Here is a 21,591-nt window from a genome sequence, read left to right on the forward strand (position 1 = left end):
TTTTCAATAATTTCCTCAGAGGAAAAGTAGTTTTCCTCAAGGGAAATCAAATTTCCCTAAAGGAAAAAGATTTTTCCTTAAGGGAAATTGTATTTTCCTCAAGGGAAAAAGATTTCCCTTAGGGAATTTGCTGCATTAATATTTCCTTTGAGGAAATTCTATTTCCTCTGAGGAAATTTGCAGCTTCAAATTTTCCTTTGAGGAAATTCTATTTCCTCTGAGGAAATTTGCTGCTTCAAATTTTCCTCTAAGGAAATTTGCAGCTTCAAATTTTCCTTTGAGGAAATACTTTTTCCTGTGAGGAAATTTTGTCAACTGCAATTTCCTTTGAGGAAATTTTTAACAAACACTTTTCCTTGAGGGAAAATTCAATACCACAAATTTCCTCTAAGGAAAACATTGTTCTTCAAATTTCCTCTAAGGAAATTTCTGTACATAAACTTTCCCTGTAGGAAATGTTTTCCCCTATTTTTACTCATTGTAAATTTCTTCACTATACAAACAGTATGAACATAATGTTTACAAGACTTAATAAATGATACAAATGATATTTAAAACTTTAATAAATTTTTGACTCGAAATTACCATGACATACAAAAACAATACAGTGAGTCTGACTGTTTAGGTCAAGGTATTGTACTAAATTTATATGACTTTAACTTTGATTTATAAAATATTTTTGTAGCACAGTATTCTGTTTTCTTTGTTATTGTTTCAATTGTATACATTAATAAGCAACCAATTTGAATGTCATACCATTTGTGGTGTTCTTAAGAATGCGTTCATATTTGCAAATTAAATAATAAAATAAACACTTTTCTTGTAAATTTTAATTTTCCTCTTTCAGCTGCTGTGTACAGTTATTCAATCCACTACGTAAAAGTTTAATGCATAAATGACTCCATTCACTAAACAATTTCCTTCAATTCTTAGAGAAAACATTTTTGCAATTTGTTCTTCGAAGATCTTCTTCAGTATATTTGATATGAGGGAGCGATGTAAATGAGTGGATAAAGCTGGTGTTCCTTTCAACAACAAAATACTATTTTTTTCTTCATTTCTCCCTTCTTTCGACAAATATATATAATATGTTGTTGCATTTATACAATTGTGTTTTTCTGCATCTATGATAGAACTCCATTTTGTTTATAGCCATAATCATGTGATTATGATGAAATTTTCTATTTCTTTTTTGCAGGAAAGCACATATTCCATTTCACATTAATCCAATTAGCGCACCATGTAGATAGATATCAACTTTCAGTTTCCTCTTCAGTATTGACCTATTGATCATGAAAACCAAGATGTCTGATCACCTATAAATACACAAAATAAACAAATAAAATGTTATAAATGGAGAGAGAAACAGCAATAAAAAAGCTTATTTTGTCATGTTTATGAACATTTTAAGAATATTTCCTTTCTTACTTGTGAGTTCTCTTAATTCCGTGCTTTTTGTCTATGGGTTTTTATATAAGTTGATTTTGTGCATTTTATCAATCTTTCGAGTTGAGGCAATTGCAACAGTTATTTTACAGTTTGTTCTTTATATGTTGAGCTGTTAAACCACTATCCAAAGTTAAGGTAGGGTTGAGTGCTCACAAACCTGATTTTTTTATTACATGTATTATTTTTTATTGATTTTTAACTAGCTGTCAGTAACTGTGAGTACTAACAGATCTTTGTGTCTTTTCGATTAAGGGAAAGGTATAAATTTCCTGCTTAGTTCGGACTGTTTATTTTTTTGCAGGAAATCTACCGGTATGTCATTTCTTGTCTGGTGAAGAGTTGTCTTATTGACAATCATGCCACATCTTCTTATTTTTATATAACCTTGCCATATTCTGATTGTGCCTGTCCCAAGTTCGGAGCCTGTAGTTTATTCTGACACTAAAATTTAGTGGTTGTTGTTGTGTCATTTCTGTAATATTTATTTTTTTTAATTTGTTTTGTTATAAACTAGGCAATTAGTTCTACAGTTGGGATTATTTCAATTTTTCATCTGAGGGCCTTTTATAGCTGACTACTTTGACAATAGGGCATGAATTTTCTCATTTTTGAAGGCCGTCACTGGCCTATAATTGCTTTGTTAGATCCATGATCAATAGTTTTCATATTTAATATACCACATCTTTTTATTTTTATAATAATCATGATAATCATCTTTCAAGGGCAATAACTTTTATAAAAGTGGCCTTCTGAGTCTTATCGAGCATCACTGATGAATGTTTTGTAGACGAAACGCGCGTCTGGCGTAAATACAAAATTTAATCCTGGTATCTATGATGAATTTACTTACCATTTAGGTTTTGTTGACTTCTGCAAATTTTAAATTGCCTATCATTTCTGCTGTTTATAATTTCTCTGTATCTTCTATAATTCTTGTCCTACACATAAAAAGAGTAAAAATTATTATTTAATGACATCTTGCATCAAACATTATTTTGCTGTTTAATGTATACATCAATGCGTGTTTAATAAAAAGCTGTACCATGAGTGCTTGATAAACTTGTTGCCCTTTTAGCTTGGGTTTATGCTTTAAATGAATTTTAATGATCAACTACATTATAGAAAAACTGTGAGCACTGCATAACTAAAAAAAAAAAAAACTACAGGCTCTAAAGAGCCTGTGTCGCTCACCTGACTCTATTTGGGTTTTTGAAATCATATAAAAAAGATAAAATCATAACAGATACTTTAATAATGATTGAGGCCATATTTGGTTCAATATTGTCCTACTTCGCTGGCGGCCATCTTGGATGATGGATCAGCTACAGAGTAACAACACTTGGTCAACACCTCATAAGGAACATTCATGCTATGTTTGGTTTCATTCCATTCAGTGGTTCTCTAAAAGAAGACATTTGTATGTATTTCCTATAGGGTCCTATCTTAAACTAAGTCCCCCGCTGCCGGCCATCTTGGATGATAGATTGGCAACAAAGTAACAACTCTTGGTCAGCACCTCATAAGGAACATTCATGCCATGTTTGATTCCATTCCATTCAGTGGTTCTCTAGAAGAAGTTCAAAATGTAAAAAGTTAACAAAGGCGACGGACGACAAGTGATGAGAAAAGCTCACTTGGCCTTTAGAGCCAGGTGAGCTAAAAAAGTACATGCACAAAGAGTGGTATTCAATGAAACAAAACATGAAAATAATTTGGCTCCATTTAGGGATATCGCAAGTGTATATAAGTTTAAGGCCCTGATTTTTGAACAAATACAATTCTAAAACCTTCCAAAGTGTGAAAATGGACAATTTTAAACAATTTTTCAAGAACTAAAATTCCATAACTCTGCATCTTATATAAAAATAAATAGGGGATGATACTCCGGCTTGCATATCATATAAAGTTATAAAGGAAGATAACTGAAGAACGGTAAAATTTATACTATTAAAATTTGAACTTGATCAGATTTTTTTTTGTAAAAAGTATTGCTTTAAAGTTTAATAAAATTTGGTTGAGGCAAACTTAATTTAGAGGACGGAAACGAAAAATTCATAATTTTTTCCATTTGTAAAGGACATAAATCTAGAACAGTTAAAGTGACACCACCAAAATTCAAACTGTTTTTTGTGGTAATAAGCATTGTGTGCAAATTTCATAACATTTGGTTGTCGCAAACTAAAGTTAAAGTTAGAGAGCGGGAAACCAAAAATTCAGCAATTTTTCCATTTGTAAAGGGGCATAACTCTAGAACGGTAACACTGACACCACCAAAATTCACACTTGATCTGAGTATGGTGGTAATAAGCTTTTGTAAAAGTTTTATAACATTTGGTTGAGGCAAACTAAATTAGAGAACAAAAACCAATGACTTTGGGACAGACGGACAGACGGTCAAGGGTTGACCCACTATGGGTCATAAAAATGAAAAGGGAGTTTATGTCAATATATAAAATCAATTCACCAAAGTTTCATAAAAATTGGTGAAAGCATTCTTGAGACTATCCAAAGTCCCAATATACAACAAAAACTTAAATCAGAATTTTTTAAAAATTGAAAGGGAAATTATCCTGATTATGTTAATTGGCAATATTAATAAATGCATGCAATAATTTCTAAAATTTACAGTATATAGGCTTTTAACCACACCATATTTTTGCACCTGTCCCAAGTCAGGAGCCTATAGCATTTGTCAGTTTTGTATGATTTTTAATTTTAGTTTCTTTTATATTTTTCGGAGTTTAGTATGACGTCCATTATAACTGAACTAGTATACATTTTAGTTTAGGAGCCAGCTGAAGCACGCCTCAGGTTGTGGGATTTTCTCGCTGCATTGAAGTCACATTGGTGACCTTCGACTGTTATTTGCTCGTTGGACGGGTTGTTGTCTCTCTGACACATTCCACATTTCTATTTTCAATTTTATTTTAAATTCTATTATAAATGTTAGGCTTCTTGTTGATTTGTTTTACATTTATCATTTCGTGGCCTTTTATTATATTTACAGCTTTCTATATGCATAGGTGCTTGAGGACAGGATCCTGTTTTGAGCCCCCCCCCCCCAGTCCCTCCCCCTTATTATCATAAATCTTAGATTTTTCAATATATATCACTTATTTGTACCATATATATACTTATATACCATATTCTCTTAATATGCATGTTTACTATCAACGTGAATCTCGACTCCTGTCCTCAAGGACCTATGTCTATATGGTGTGAATTTTGCTCATTGTTGATGGTCGTACAGTTATCTATAGCTCAGCAAGCAACATCACAACTGTTTCCAAGTTTGTGAAGTCAGAGGACTATATTCATCTTTCAGACTTTCGGATCATTTGTTGATTTTTCATGAATATGTGCCATTCCAATATGAAATAGCTATATCATGTCAGGATAGATATACTGTTCCCAGATCATGTATATATTAAAAAAAAACTTTAAACTAGGATACTCATTTGGGGAACTAATGATTTGTTGGGTTTTCCCTAGTCCAAATAATTATGACGTCTGGCAAGGCTATTTTATTTTTTTTTCTGGGACGCCTAAATAGCCTTGCAAGACGTCATAATTATTTGGACTATGTTTTCCCCACCATCGACATCGTCCTGTGGAAGAAACGAGTTTGGCGCATTAACAAAAAGATCATGTCTGTAGTGACAAGTTAGTGTGTGTGCTTACCAATATTTGAATTTTATGAGCCTTCTTTCTGAATATTTTTTCATTTTTTGGTACAATACTGACGTCGAGTGCTGTTGTTGTTGTGCTGTTTATTTTTTACAAAAGCGATCAAGTAATGCGGGGGAAGGAAACTTACTTAAAAGACTAAAATGAGCCGCCACTAATAGGTACATAAATATATTACTATGCAGTCAGTATCCCGATATACATGTATATACTCTTAGACTCATTTCACTGAAAAATCGTACAAGTGAAAATACTCGTTAGTCATGAACATTTTAGAACAGTTAAAATTTAGATTAATAACTTAAATTACCGGCGAAAGATGATAATTTGTCAAAAATATTTCTTGATATCAAAAAATTGAATTCGTGATATCAAAAATTGATTTTTTGATATCAGGAAATATTTCTTGATATCAAAAAATATTTCTTGATATCAGGAATTCAATTTTTTTATATCAAAAATTGCCTTTTTTGATATCAAGAATTCGATTTCTTGATATCAGAAAATAATCTTTATTTCTTGATATCAGAAATTAGATTTTTTGATATCAAAAAATCATTTTTTGATATCAAGAAATCCATTTTCTGATATCAAAAAATAGATTTTCTGATATCAAATATTACTGACGATATTTTGATATCAAGAAATACATTTTCTGATATCAAAAAATGATTTTTTGATATCAAAAATTCGAATTCCTGATATCAAAAAATGATTTTTTGATATCAGAAAATAAGAAAAATATCAACGATTGCTCCCTGTGTGTCAATAAAAGCATCAACGTTCACCAATGAGCCCTTACATTAAGTCTGGTGTTTCGGTCGTGTAATATATACGAAAGCATATATCAGAGTTCGGCTTCATCAGTCTTAATATAAGAAGTTTTGTGTTTCACATATTTATTATTTTAAGGTTTATAGTCAACAATTGTAAGTTCTCGCTTCTTTTATAAGCAATTATTGGTTTCCTCTGAAACAGATTTGTGCAGTCAGGTTTTTGCAAATATCAAGCACCAGTGTTTTGTTCATCTTGTTTTTATATTTTTTTCCGGTTGTTTATGTTGAGGATTTAGTAAGTAAGTTAGTTTTGTTAAGTTTTAAAATAAGGAGATGTGGTATGATAGCCCATGAGACAACTAGCCACCAAAGTTCAAATGAAGTTGATGTAAGCAATTATAAGCAACCGTACGGCCTTCAGCAATGAGAAAACCCCATACCATATAGTCGCCTATAAAAGGCCCCAATATGAAAATTTAGAAAGCTATAGGCCTATATGATTTATAACAAAACAATTTACGTAAAACAAATATGGCAGACATCATTCGTAAATATAAATCAACATGCAGACTTCTTATACGTTCAGGTATTTCACATCCAAAAATTTATTGAAATATTCTTTACAAAGCACAAAAATGTCGGCATTCACCTCAAAATCTAACCAAACCTTTAAACAGACTTATTCGGAAAGGATATACCGGTAGTTACGATACTGTTGTCAATTAGTCATTAATGATTGCATATTTTGGTATTAATATTGATTCACTCATAGGGTCTTTGCATCGGAAATAAACACATTTATTCTAAAACCAGTTGTGGGCATGATACGGTTTATGTTCTTCTTATATATTCTATGATGGTATGATACTAAACTCCTAACGGGAGGGATTGTACTTGATTTTCTTATGATGAAGACATAATCTTTCAATCAGTTTAATTGAGGTCTGGAGCTGGCATGTCAGTAACTGCTAGTAGTCCTTTGTTCATTTATGTATCATTATCATTTTGCTTAGTTTATTTTGTTACCTATTCTGACATCGGACTCGGACTTCTTTTAAACTGAGTTTTACTGTGCGTATTGCTATGTTTTTCTTTATTCTACATTGGCTAGAGGTATAGGGGGAGGGTTGAGATCTCACAAAACATGTCTAACCCCGCCGCATTTTTTCGCCTGTCCCAAGTCAGGAGCCTCTGGCCTTTGTTAGTCTTGTATGTTTTTTTAATTTTAGTTCATTGATATGTTTTGGAGTTTAGTGTGACATCCATTTTCACTGAACTAGTACACAATTTTGTTTAGGGTCCAGCTGAGGACCACCTCCGGGTGCGGGATTTTCTCGCTGCGTTGAAGACCCATTCGTGGCCTTCGGCTGTTGTCTGCTCTTTGATCGGGTTGTTTTCTCTTTGACATATTCCCCCCATTTCCATTCTCAATTCTATGAACCAAGACAATGCACTAAACTGCAGGCTCCGGACTTACAACAGACACATAAAGAATGTGGCGGGATTAAACATGCTTGAGCGCTCAACTCTCCCCCTAACCTGGGACACTGGTGCTACATTACAACATAGTGTAAGAACAAACGTGGCAGGGTAACAACAACAAAAAGACACAAATTACAGATGTGATAGTGACAACTAGTTCAAAGCCAACAACAACATAAAAAAAATGCATGTCTTGTATTTTCAAAAGATTTGTCTATTTCGTCTTTTTACGAGACTGCTAGTATTTCTGATGAACCGCGTCTTCCATAAACCTTTTAAATACATATGAGCTTTTTCTGTGAAGTAATGAAACGTTTCAGTAGGTTGGATGTACGTTTTCATCTCTAAAATACCTTCATTTTGGAAAAATTTGTCTTTATATTGAAAGGATTGTCAAGAAATTTTCACTTCATTTTGAGAAAAGTGGTAAGTACAATATAGTAGGGTATACATTTCGACTCTTCAAAATTCAAGAGTCTATCCTAAATTGAGGTAAATTATATGGTCTTCCAAATACCGTTTCGATTCCTAACATCACTGAAGAGATATTAATTGTCGAAATCCGGATATGGTGTACAATTTTTGCACCTCATGTTTGCGGTATATCATCTTTTCCGCAAGTTTATTGTTTTCTGTTTGGTATTAAATTAATAATTAAGATCAATTTTGTTACATCTTGTGATCCGTTTATTTGGCAATCGCCAATGGCAGTCAGCAGGGTTTAAGAACATCCGTTGTTCGACCTGTTAGTCAAATGCGTATTGTTAAAATATACTTTTTCACTTTTTTGATCTTTTCGAAAATGTTGTTTGTGCTGTATTTAGACCCCTCTACCAAGAAATTTGTTTTGCATGCACACGTATAAAAGTTGCGGTTTTTATCCAACGCAATCATAGCTTTAAACGTTGTTTTCAATTTAGACTTGTTTATGTATTGTATTAGATATATAAGGCGAAAAGATCGTGTATATCGCCAGTTAAACCTGAATATATTATCAAGCCATCGTATCTAAATCTTGAAAACATTTTCCAGTATGTAGTAAATTCTTAGGTCTACATATCCCACCGATTCGGATTGTACGACACAAGAGTAAATATGTTTTATTTAGGAATAATTTAAAAAAATCTTCCATATATTGTCTTTTAGTGCATGGGTCTTGAATTTCGTAATAAGTTTGATCAAACTGAAGATTAGTGTAAATATTTTTTTTGCTTAAAATATTGTTATTAAATAGCAGTTTTCCGGAGACTTTGAAGTCTTATTCATGTTTATAAAACTTGAAGTGTATAAGCATTTTGTTTTTGTAACAAGGGACACAATGTCATCAGTATAATGACCAATACCGTGTATAGTGGTACTCCACACTATAAAACAATTGGTCTACCGGGAACATTATTTCAGATATTTCCTGATGTTTGGCCTCATTGGTGAGCCTGAATGTTTTAAATGACACACAGGGAGCCATCATTCATTTATTTCTTATTTTCTGATATCAAAAAATCATTTTTTGATATCAGGAATTCGAATTTTTGATATCAGAAAATATTCTTTATTTCTTGATATCAAGAAATCGATTTTCTGATATCAAAAAATAGAATTTTTGATATCAGAAAATCATTTTTTGATATCAGAAAATAGGTAATTAATAGTAAAACGGCGCCTCATATGTAACCAGGTGCTGCATTTTCTAGCACGCGTCAAAAAACAGTTAAAAGTGCCGGGATCTGACAGAGCTTTCAAGAGCTATTTCTGTTACTGTGAGTTTATTATATATTTATCACAAAAAACTAATGCTAATTTCTTTTCTTTTAATATGATGTCCCCACACATCCTCCAGCTTATCTAATTAATTTACGATCACTCTGAGTAAAGACAGTAAGTCACAATTGCTCATATCAGGTATTTTAAATTCTGGTTAATAGTTGTCTCATCACCAATCATACTACAACATCTCCTTATTTTTTTTTACAATAAAGCTATAGTTAGATGCGGTATAGTGATGAATGTGTAAACATGCAGCATGCTTGTAAATAATTGTTAAAATACAGCACAAAAGATGCATAATATATCAAACTCGAGTCAACGCCAGGTCAAAAACTAAAAAAAAAACAAAAAAAAACCGACCAAATGACAAATAGTCTATAAAACCAAACTATAGCATACCAAAATATATAATTTGTAAAGACTTACATGGCAACTAGGCCTATACAGTAGCCCTATGTTCTTATAGATCTCATAACATTACGATTAAAAGTCAGATTATGTGTGTGTAAGTTTATTAGAAAATTCAACGAGTCACGTCCTAATCAGGTAAAATCCAAAATAACAATTTACAAATTCAGATCTACTGCCTGTTGTATATTGCTTACATGATTGTATATTGCCAAACGAATAGATATGTTTGGTACGGAATGGCGGCTTCGAAGTGGAGACAAAAAAAACCAGATAAATGAAAGTGTAGAATTTTGTTGTTGAGAATTTTTTTTTTAAAGAACTAGATTTATATCTCAGAATTTGAATTTAGCATATCGTTTTCTTTAGATAAATTGTTAGCTATTACTGGCTATAATAATTACCCCCTTATAAGTATTCGCAACACATGAAGTTAATGATCAATGAATATGAAAACACTTTATAAAGTATAAATATTGGTAAACGGACAGCAAGTCATAGGACTATTATAGTTAGAATAAATTAGTTTACAATAACTGTTGAAAGGTTAAGAGAGAAAAATCTGGATGAATTTATTTTTATTAGAATGATTTATTTTACAGTAAATGCTTCATATTTTAATCAGTTATTTGTAAAAGAAAGGTGACATGTTTAACACCATGAAGCCAGTAAATTAACAAACTACTATGATGAATTTTTTTCTTTACAATCATTGATCATAATTAATATTTAAGAATAACTTTTGTTTACAAAATTAATTCGTTTTAATAAATAATGGTTCAAGAATAAAACTTTTTGAAAATTAGTCTGTTAGTTTCCAAAGAAAAAAATATCTTAAAAACTGAACTGTGAGTTTTCAATCGTTACGTTTTGTTATACTTTTTTAGTGTTAATCTCAGCAAAGACAAATTTGGTGATAAAAATCGATTTGTTGGCCTTTCGTAAAATTGAAAAAAAAACATACGTCATAATGTTATCTTATAAAAAGGGGGGGGGGGGTGGGGGCGATGGAAGAAATTCAATATTGATCCTTAAAGGGACAAGTGAACGTGGGAGATATTCATTCCCTACTGTAAAATATTAAGTTTTTGGTTGATTAATGTCGGGTGTGTCTGACGTACCGAATAATATATGACATGTACATGTAGGTCTTGTAATTGAGACCGCCCGTGATACGGTCGGAAAATTTCGACTGCCAATGATAAAGGAGGGACAGAAAATTGGCCTAAATCCAGGCTACTTACTGTCAACTCAAAGAGTTGTTACATGGATTCAACGTCCCCATTCGGACGTGGCTGATCACAGCCGAATGGACGTTCCACTATCATTACTGCTAAGGATTTATTGCCGGTCAGAAGAAGACCTGTAACGACGCTATTTCTATAGTTACTCTAGTTCGCTAACGAATTCGCTTCTTGTTCCATTGAATATAAAGGAAAGAGTTATCTAATATATATATATACAAGTCTAAATTGAAAACAACGTTCAAACCTATGATAGCGTTGGATAAAAACCGCATTTTTTATACGTGTGCATGCAAACAAATTTCTTGGTAGAGGGGTCTAAATACAGCACAAACAACATTTTCCAAAAGACCAAAAAAGAGAAAAAGTATATTTTAACAAAACGCATTTGACTAGCAGGTCGAACAACTGATGTTCTTAAACCCTGCTGACTGCCATTGGCGATATATATATATATATTTTTTTTTTTTTTTTTTCTTGAACTACTATAAATAAAGTAGTTCATTTTGAAATGTATTCTTTAGAGGTTAAGAACACGATAAGCTAAAATGGCTGGTACATACATGGCTGCATGGCTAATACCAAAAAGGTATAGCCAATTTCCCGTTTATTTTTTTCGTTATTTGGTTCACATGTTCAAATTTAATAAATTGATGAATTTGATAATTTATTGATATCCTAAATCCTTGTTAATATATTTACTTCGGTAGAAAAGAAAGTTAATCTTCTCATCTGGACTTTAATCTGCATATCTATTATCTATTTTGGGATTGAAAAAAATATCTTTAAAAAATCCGGTTTCGAGCCCATTTCTTCATTTTAATTTGGTTACACGTTCAGCAATAACTGATACAAATACGATATATTACCAATGATAAGGCCATATATTTGAAGCTGTTCAAAATTTTGTAAATTATAGCAGAGACATATAAATAATCTTACTATCTTACTATAAGTTATCTCAGGTTTAAACAAAATGTTACTATGAGTGTTCTAATGAGTTTTGTTTGATAATTTTTTGTTTATTTCAGTTAAAAGTTTGTTTTTTTTACACGAGAAGGTCTTCTAAATAGTTTAAGATGATCCCTTTTTTTTTCAGCATAACAAACGGATACTCTTTAATTTACACTAGGTGGGCTTTTCTCTGTTCCGATGAAGGCAGTGCACGTCTTTCATTTAAAAGATTAAATCGTAGTTTTGCAACAGACGGCGGCACATCGGGCATTGACTTACCATTTTATCATTTGTAACAATTATGATTAACCATATATTTATGAGTTATAACACAATTATTTTTTGTACATATTTATTTAAGATGATCGAGATTTGAGAATGATATGAAAATAATAAAATATATATTACAAAAAAAGTTATCTCAGGTTTAGTTATCTAGTATGAAATATATCCACTGGAAATAAGCCCTTTAAAACACAAATCCCCGTTTACTCATTGCAAAGTTTATTTGCTAGTTTTTTTAATCCTTTTTTTTAATGATTTTATTATATTATCTTTTTTGTGAAAATTTTGAGTGGTTGAACATGAAATGGACACCGATGCTACAAAGAAAATTTGTTTAATGTCATCTGTTGCAATATATACTAAGTATTACACGTAGACAGGATGTTCCCCAGAAAATTAAGGTATTCAAATATAAGTTATACACACCCCAAGGGTACACGCCACTGTCATATGGAAAATTACTGGGTAATCAGCCATGCAACTAATCAGTTGACTGACCATGCCACTACAATTTAAAAAGTTTGTCGTTAGATCAAAATGAAATATTTATTTTAATTTAAAATTGAAGAACTAAAAGGATTTATCATAATTATGAAGGGAAATAATTCAACAAAATCGGATTATTTCCCAAGAGATTATATTTTTTAAAAAAATTTCCGGGGAAAATAGAAAACTGTATATAAAGGGTCCCATTAAGATTTTATAGAAATCCTTGGTCTCATGAAATGGATCTCACACAGACATGCATAATTAAAATTTATACATTTATTGATTCTATGATTTCTTGAGAAATCAGGAGCGAAATATAATAAATATTTAGTTTTGATATTAAATTAAATTTACCTTTCCTCGCTATAATTCATTTGACATAACATTGAGGGATTTAAGAGTTTGTCCGGACAACGTGTTTGTCATTAGTATTTCACATGACTTATTGTTTTCGCGCTTCGCCTTGAAGCTCATTATTCAGACTGTTTCAGACAAGATGATGAAAATAACGTGCAAGGCACTTTTTTTCGATCATCGTAAAGTGCACTCTCCCCCTCTTCAAGAATTGTATATTTATAAATCCTCGTCCTTTTTAAAATTACCACACTCTTTGTGAGTTACTGTTATGCTATTATGCTAACAGTAACCCGGGACTTGATTTACATGTAATATCAGGGGCGATTCCAGCCAGGATAAAGGGGGTCCAAATATATGCAGGGCCGTAACTAGCCTCTTTTAAAAGTGAGGCTAAATATATTGGCCGAGCGAAGCGAGGCGAAATATTTTCGACGAGGGGTCTGGGGGCCGCTCAAGGCCCCCAAATGCTCTGAAAAAATGACGCAAAATGGTGCATTCGGACAGTTTCCCGGACTCTTTTTTACTCTTAAACGCAATTAATTTTCAACTATTTTTTTCGACAATATTCTAGTCTCAAAGCAAAATATATAGATTCATTGTAATTTAAGACTTTTTGGTTTAAGGGACAACATCACAAGACCGATATGTATGATAAAGCAAAAATCGTAATTCTCATAATCATTCATACCCGATCTGTCTGTTCTTGTCTTGTATTGTGTTTAGACTTTGGTGATTTTGTTTTATGACTGAATTTAAATATAGTGACAGTGCAGTATTTAAATTTAAGTACTGCTTTGAAAAGTCAACACTAAAGACCATCATGACCTTGTTTTATGGTATTAATGATTCTTTCATTGTTGAAGTCCCTCCAGCGACCCATCAAGATGAAGAACAGGAATAAAAACCCTGACCATTGATAATTTGTATTTTTTCTATATATTGACTTTGGGTGCGATTAAGTCCCGTGCATGTTTATTCCATATTCCCTTATTTTCTATTAAAGGGTCCGAACACGACTTAATGCAAGTTTAACCCTTCAATGTAAAAGGTCATATGGCAATACATTGTTGTTTTTCTTCAAATGATTTTATACCGGGAGATTAGTGGTCTCACTTTAATTTAACCCATGACAGCTATCTAGTTTTATCTACAAAAAAGAGAGCCAGTTTTGTATTCTTAAATATTAAGTTCAATTCTCCATGAAGAAACGAACAATTTTTCTGTGTTCTGTAGCATCGTATCTTCTTAAAAATATTTTCTCGCACACATTCAACATTGCCAAACCACACAACCGTTCACCCGTCATCCTACGGTAGATCTAATTTCAAATATTCTTACAATTTAATGCAGTTTCTTTAATTAGACAAAAGGTCCTTCAGTATAAGAAAACTCAAGTTAAAAATCAAAATTACTAGACTTACAAATGAAAATCAACACTTAGACTATCATGACTATAGTCATAAAGTAGGACAATAAATGAACAATAGACAAACCTGGGTACAGATAAGACACATAACTACAAACAATAGACCATCAACACTGAAAACTAAAAGTAAATTAGAAACATGGACGACGAAAAATATGAAGTGGCGACAGCATAGAGTGAAGAGAGCTTGCTTCTTGCTAGACACTCGCCGTGAAAACAATTTGATATGATGACAAGCTTTTGTTTCAACTTTTTTTTTTTTTTTTAAATTTCCAACATGAGGCATTTGCCTCATTTGCCTCCATGTAGGTACGGCCCTGATATGTCTCCATTAAATGCATTGATCATTTACAAAAAGGGGAGTCAAAACCCCGGATCCCATCCCCCTTCGATCCGCCACTGATTGTGAATATAAATATAATTGTTACTTAAAAGTCATAGACTAATAGTAGTACTAGCTCCGAGCACCTGTTTTGGGATATATACAGCTAATTAACCGTAAATAACTGCGAGATAATGAATAACAAGTTGATAATTGTCTATTCTCTGCTAATTAATGTACCTGCAATTCACCCTGATTCATTTGTGAGACCACCGACACTAATAATATTACCTCAAAGTTAGAGGTTCTCCGTTACTGGGAACTTCATATCGGATCCGATCAATTTATTGGTTCCATTCCCCCTAGTATTAATGATCCATTTGCAGTGACGATGACAATCAAAGGTATGTATACTCATTACTGTTGATTTTGCATGATAACATACATGTTATGTCAACTCACTTCTCCTTCCTACGGCGTCAGAGAGAGAAAAAAAAGCCTTGCAATGCGTCATAATTATTTGGACTACTTCCATATGACTTTAAAAAAAAAAAACAATAATTTATTTCACTGATTGAGACATTTCAGCATGTAAAATCTTAATTGTTAGTCCAAGTACACAGTTATCATCCATTGATTTTCATTTTTTACAAAAGATTCCCTAGTGTGGACCATGTATTACTTCAAAATTTATTTATTTATATTTTTTATGCATAAAAAGTAAGTACAATGAATTACCGTCAAGTAGGGGGATGAAATTATTTTATTTTAGTTTGAGAATCACTCATACTTCTTGTATGATGTCACCTAGCTTAGCCTACAAATTACCAAAAAGAAACACATTTTTATTTCCTCTAGCTTATGTGTATGCCTTTTCATATACAATGTAAAAATGTGTTACTGCCTATATTGACCTTAAATGTTATTCAGTCTTGCATGGCCTAATGGGACCTTGTTCTACTCATGTGGTATGCTATAAGCAGATAAGTCACTTTCTTTCCTTTTGAAATACAAATAACTTTTTAAATATACATGAAGAATTTTTATATTTTCCTCGTCCCCCTTAATTTGAAATCTCTATTTTCAGACATAGGCTCATATAAATTCGACTTTTGAAGAATTGAAATAAATCTGAGACAGCAAATGAGTATTCAGCTGCTTTACATTAAAATACATCATGTACATACATGTGACATACACAATTATGTATAAATAGTTATAATATATAAAGACATTTAAAAAGCAATTTTTTGCAAATTATGTAGGCCCAAATCTTGATAGTTAAACGTTAAACTTTAAACGGCAAAAAATTAACACCCAAAGTTCAAACATGAGAATGAACTTCTAGTCTTTAATGTATATATGCTATTGCCATGAAACTAGGTAAACTGTCTTATAATTCCCAAATCTTAGTTCATGCCAAGTTTGATTAAAATTAGTATTTCTACTCTATTAGGTCTCTAGTGTGGATAGTGTATAACTTGCAAATTATTTTCATACTCCTTCCAAATTTATTGCTTTAAATATTACGGATGAAATTACATTGGAAAAAAAATGTGGCAATTTTTTTTAGGTTAAGGATGTTCGCTCCTCTTGATTTTGAATTTTTACCTGATATTCGGAATCCTCTGGTTTTATCCATGCAGTGCCATAAAAAAATTTTGGCCGCAAACCCCTACTTTTCTTTTCATATTTTTATTAGGTAGTTTAAAAAGCCATATTTGAAAATCTTATAAAATCCTTGTTATTTTTCCATAGCTTTTGAAAGAAAAAGGTGCCAGTGTTAAGTGTATGAAAAATCTAGAGAGAATCACTTCACGCCAAATTTTTAATGGCTTATATCTTAAAAACAAGCACACAGACCCTTCATTTTTTCTGTTTTTTTAGTTCCTTTATTCATATACTTTCAATTTATAACAGTCTTTTAAAAAGCTTGTTATTTTGAAACAGAGTAGCGAACATCCTTAAGTAGTGATTTGGTATAGTTTGAAAAGGTCAAATATTAGTATGTCTGAAGTTGTCAAACTAAATTATAGACCCTTTAAACATAAAATTGTCCATATTTTGAGTTATTGCTCATAGATTTTTCTATTATGTTAATATGTCCTGTCCCAAAAGTAGTACACTACACTTTAAAAATCTTTTTTGGATAGAGCCAGCGCAATTTTTTAAATTTGCCTTTTTAGCTCATCGTTCCGAAGGAACAGTGAGATTTTGCCATCACTTGGTGTCCGTTGTCGTCTGTCGCTGTCTGTTGTCAACCGTTGGCGTTTGTCGGGTGTAAACTATTTCATACATCTTCTCAATTCCTACCAAACTTAAGCTGAATGATCTTTAGGGTATCTACAATAAAGTTTGAGTTTTGTTTTTTGTTTCATCAAAAAACATGGTTGTCATGGCTAAATAAGAACATAGCGGTAAATGCAGTTTTTGGCTTTTATCTCAAAACCCAAAGCATTTAGAGCAAATCTGACACAGAGTAAATTGTTCATTAGGTGTTCAAAGTTCTATCAGTCCTGAAACTTTCTGATGAATCTAATAACCCATAGTCATGATTGTTGGGTTGCTGTCACTAAATTGGTAATTTCCAGGAAAATTTGCAGATTTTGGTTATTATCTTGAATATTATTTATGATAAAGATAAACTGTAAACAGCAAAAATGTTCAGCAAAGTAAGTCTACAAATAAGTTTTCTATAACCAAAATTGTCAATGGACACCTTAAGGAGTTATTGCACTTTAACGACAATTTTACACAATTTGTTTATCATGTTTTCTAACTTTAAAAAATCTTCTCCTCTGAAACTACTGAACCAATTCCAACCAAACTTAGGCTGAATGATCCTTAGGGTATTTAAAATAAAGCTTGTGTTTTATTTTCTGTTTCATCAATAAACATGGCTGCCATGTCTAAAAATAGAACATAGGGGTAAAATGCAGTTTTTGGCTTATATCTCAAACACTAAAGCATTTAGAGAAAATCTTATGTGAGGTAAAATTGTTCATTATGTCAAGTTCTATCAGCCATTCAATTTTCAGATGAATCTAACAATCCATTGTTGGGTTGCTACCACTAGATTGGTAATTTTTATACGACCGCAAAAAAATTTTGCAGTCAAAATATTGGTATGACGTTGGCATCGTCGTCCTCCAAAGACACATTGGTTTTCGCACTGTAACTTTAGTTTAAGTAAATGGATCTCTATGAAATTTTACCTTAAGGTTCAATACTACAAAAGGAAGGTTGGGATTGATTTTGGGGGTTATGGTACCAACAGTTAAGGAATAAGGGGCCAAAAAGGGGCCAAAAATAAGCAGTTTTGTAACCTCCAGACATAACTTGTGTGTTAGTGTATGGATCTCTCTGACATTGTACCACAAGGTTCCATATCACAAAGGGAATGCTGGGATTTCTTTTGGGGGTAATTCCCTCAAAATTTGAGGAATTAGGGGCCAAAAAAGGGGCAAAAAACAAGCATTTTTCTAGTTTCATGACAATAACTTGTGTGTAAGTGTATGGATCTTTCTGAAATTGTACTACAAGGTTACATATCACAAAGGCAAAACTGGGATTGATTTTGGGGGTAATTGCCCAAAATGTTTAGGAATAAGGGGCCAAAAAGGGGCCAAAAATAAGCTTTTTTCTAGTTTCCAGACAATAACTTGTGTTCAAGTGTATGGATCTCTCTGAAATTGTACTGCAAGGTACCATACCACAAAGGGAAGGCTGGGATTGATTTTGGGGGTAATTGCCTTTAAATTTTAGGAATTGGGGGCGCAAAAAGGGGCAAAAAACAAGCATTTTTCTAGTTTTAGGACAATAACTTTTGTGTAAGTGTATGGATCTTTACGAAATTGTACTACAAGGTTCCATATCACAAAGGGAAAGCTGGGATTGAGTTTGGGGGTAATTGCCCTAAATGTTTAGGAATTTGGGGCCAAAAAACAAGCATTTTTCTAGTTTCCAGACAATAACTTGTGTACAAGTGTATGGATCTCTCTGAAATTGTACTGAAAGGTACCATACCACATAGGGAAGGCTGGGATTGAGTTTGGGGGTGATGAATCATAAGGGGGTTCAGAAAATTTGGGGGGGATTTTTTTTTCCTTTTTTTCCTTTTGTTTTGAAAGGTACCATACCACATAGGGAAGGCTGGGATTGAGTTTGGGGGTGATGAATCATAAGGGGGTTCAGAAAATTTTGGGGGGATTTTTTTTCCTTTTTTTCCTTTTGTTTTCTTTAAAATTTTCCATTTTAAATTGGTTATTTCTGATTTATATATAAAAGCAAATAATAATGATATGGTTTGAATAGGTAAATTAGAAATTTTTAAGTTCTTAGACCACATTCATTTGTGAGCCTCTTGTTTTAATTGCTTCTGTAAGTAATATATTAATTTGAAATTTTGACGACAGACACATACAGATTATACCGTTAACAATATTTCAGAGTTTAATGTTGTCAAGCACACAAATCATAGAAGAATAGTAAATCACATCATTGTTGTCCATTGAAAAATTAGTATGAACACGATGAAAAAGTACGGGAATGTTTGTTTGTTAAACTATTGACCATGGTTATGTCTATGAAACTGTTGACTGGCAAATAGTTTGTGAAATGAAATAGCACAAATATTTCATTCCTTTTTTATATCATGGTATATAGAAAAACACATACTGATGTATAATAATAGTTATAGTCATTAAATTATAGTTTTTACCTTTTTTAAGTTTAGGGCAAGAAATATAGAAGATAAAGAAAAATATAAACAATTACAACTGTACAGTAGAAATGATCAGCAAAACAAGATAAACAGAAGACAACAAGGCCTAAATGGTAAGACCACTTCTATATAATAAAAGTGATTGCCCTTGAATGATGACTATTATTAAAATAAGAAGATGTGGTATGGTAAATGAGTTATCTATCCACCAGAGTTCAATGAAGTGGATGCAAGCAATTAAAGACCAATGACGGCCTTCGATAATGAGAAAACCCATACCTTATAAGTCAGCCAATAAAGACCCCAACATGAAAAAATTAAACAATCCAAATTAGTTCAAAGCCAATAATTAATAAAAAAATCATGTCTGTGAGCACTCCACCTAACCATAATCTAGGACAATGGTTCAAATAGCACAACATATGAACAAACTGTAAAAACTGTTGCAAGTGGCTCAATTCATTATCATTGCAATTAAGGCACTAAAACGACTGATATTAAGTCGTGGACACAAAGCACTGAAATAACAGAACTCATAATCATGATTAGCAAGAATATCAAATTTAAGTTTCTCAAAATGTTCATATTAAACATGATAAAATAAGCTTATTTCATATTGCTGTTTTTTTTCTCAATTTATATTTTGTGTATTTATAGGTGAGACTTCTTGGTTTTCATAATCATCAACAGGTCAATACAGAAGAGGAAACTTAAGGTTAATACTTTTCTACATTGTGTGCTAATTGGATTAATGTGAAATGAAATGTGTGCTTACCTGGAAAAAGAAAATAGGAAATTTCTACAAAATGGTTGTAAACAAAATGGAGTAAAATCATAGATGCACAAGAACACAATTGTGTAATTGCAACAACCTACATATTCACTGAAGGATTATGGAGAAATGTAGAAAAAAATAGTATTTTGTTGTCGAAATAAACACCTGCTTTATCCATTCATGTACATAGCTCTGTCACATCAAATATACAGAGGAAGATGTTTGAAGAACAAATTGCAAAAATGTATTCTCTACCAATTGAAGGAAGATGTCTGGTGGATGGAATTATTTATGCACTGAACTGTTATGTAGGGGATTGAATAATTGTACGCAGCAGCTTAAACAGGAGAAAAGTTAAATTAACATGAAAAGTGGTTATTTTATTTAATCTGCAAATATGAGCACAATATTAATAACATCACAAATAGTATGATATTCATAGCGTTTTGCTTATTATTGTATTGTCTCAAACAGCTAGCCTATTGTTTTTGTATGTCATGTTACTCATCAGTTAACATTTTATTAAAGTTTTAATTATCTTTTGTATCAATTATTCAGTCTCAGGAAAAATTATATTCATACTGGTTTACTGTTATGAAATTTTCATAGAGGAAAATTGAATAACAAAAATTTCCATAGAGGAAATTTGGAGAACAATGTTTTCCTTAGAGGAAATTTGTGGTCTTGAATTTTCCCTCAAGGAAAAGTGTTTGTCAAAAATTTCCTCACAGGAAATTGCTGTTGACAAAATTTCCTCACAGGAAAAAGTATTTCCTCAAAGGAAAATTTGAAGCCGCAAATTTCCTCACAGGAAAAAGTATTTCCTCAGAGGAAAATTTGAAGCCTCAAATTTCCTCAGAGGAAATAGAATTTCCTCAAAGGAAAATTTGAAGCCACAAATTTCCTCACAGGAAATAGAATTTCCTCAAAGGAAATATTAACGCAGCAAATTCCCTAAGGGAAATCTTTTTCCCTTGAGGAAAATACAATTTCCTTTGAGGAAAAATATTTTTCCTTTAGGGAAATTTGATTTCCCTTGAGGAAAACTACTTTTCCTCTGAGGAAATTGTTGAAAAAAGGGGCATAACTTTTTCAACAGTGGTGCTAGAGCCAAAATTTTTTAGGACAAATATCAGGGAACCAATACCTACCAAGTTATCAACTTCATTTTGACTTATCTTCAAAAATTAAGGTGACAACTTTTGCACTCAGCGGAAGTGCAAACTTGTCCCGGAGACTGTTTTATGTCTTTCAAATTGGTTTATTTTTTGTACCGTTGAGTTGCTATCACGCATATATCCCTCATCATCTTTTAAACATGAAACGTATTTTCACGTACAAATTACGAAATATGTTAACATAAACACGTATAGAAAGGACATCTTAAAATTATGTACATTTCAATGAAAATTTAAGCCAAAATAGTCCTATTATCGCAGCTGTATTTTGA

The 21,591-nt window shown here is 32.1% G+C and overlaps 2 long non-coding RNA genes across 2 annotated transcripts; one reads left to right on the forward strand and one right to left on the reverse strand.

The window, feature by feature from the left end:
* Positions 1 to 545: 545 nt before the first annotated feature.
* Positions 546 to 2,575, reverse strand: LOC127730029 (uncharacterized). The gene is made up of 2 exons (XR_007994936.1): positions 2,300 to 2,575; positions 546 to 1,316 (listed from the first exon to the last, which is right to left on the reverse strand). It is a non-coding gene; the product is annotated as an uncharacterized LOC127730029 (long non-coding RNA).
* Positions 2,576 to 14,327: 11,752 nt separating this feature from the next.
* LOC127730028 (uncharacterized) lies at positions 14,328 to 20,680 on the forward strand. Its single transcript, XR_007994935.1, has 3 exons — positions 14,328 to 15,047; positions 19,374 to 19,479; positions 20,024 to 20,680. It is a non-coding gene; the product is annotated as an uncharacterized LOC127730028 (long non-coding RNA).
* The last annotated feature ends 911 nt before the right edge of the window (positions 20,681 to 21,591 follow it).

Source organism: Mytilus californianus, unplaced genomic scaffold, assembly GCF_021869535.1.
Source record: "Mytilus californianus isolate M0D057914Y unplaced genomic scaffold, xbMytCali1.0.p SCAF_2, whole genome shotgun sequence".
In the NCBI taxonomy this organism is placed as follows: Eukaryota; Metazoa; Mollusca; class Bivalvia; order Mytilida; family Mytilidae; genus Mytilus; species Mytilus californianus.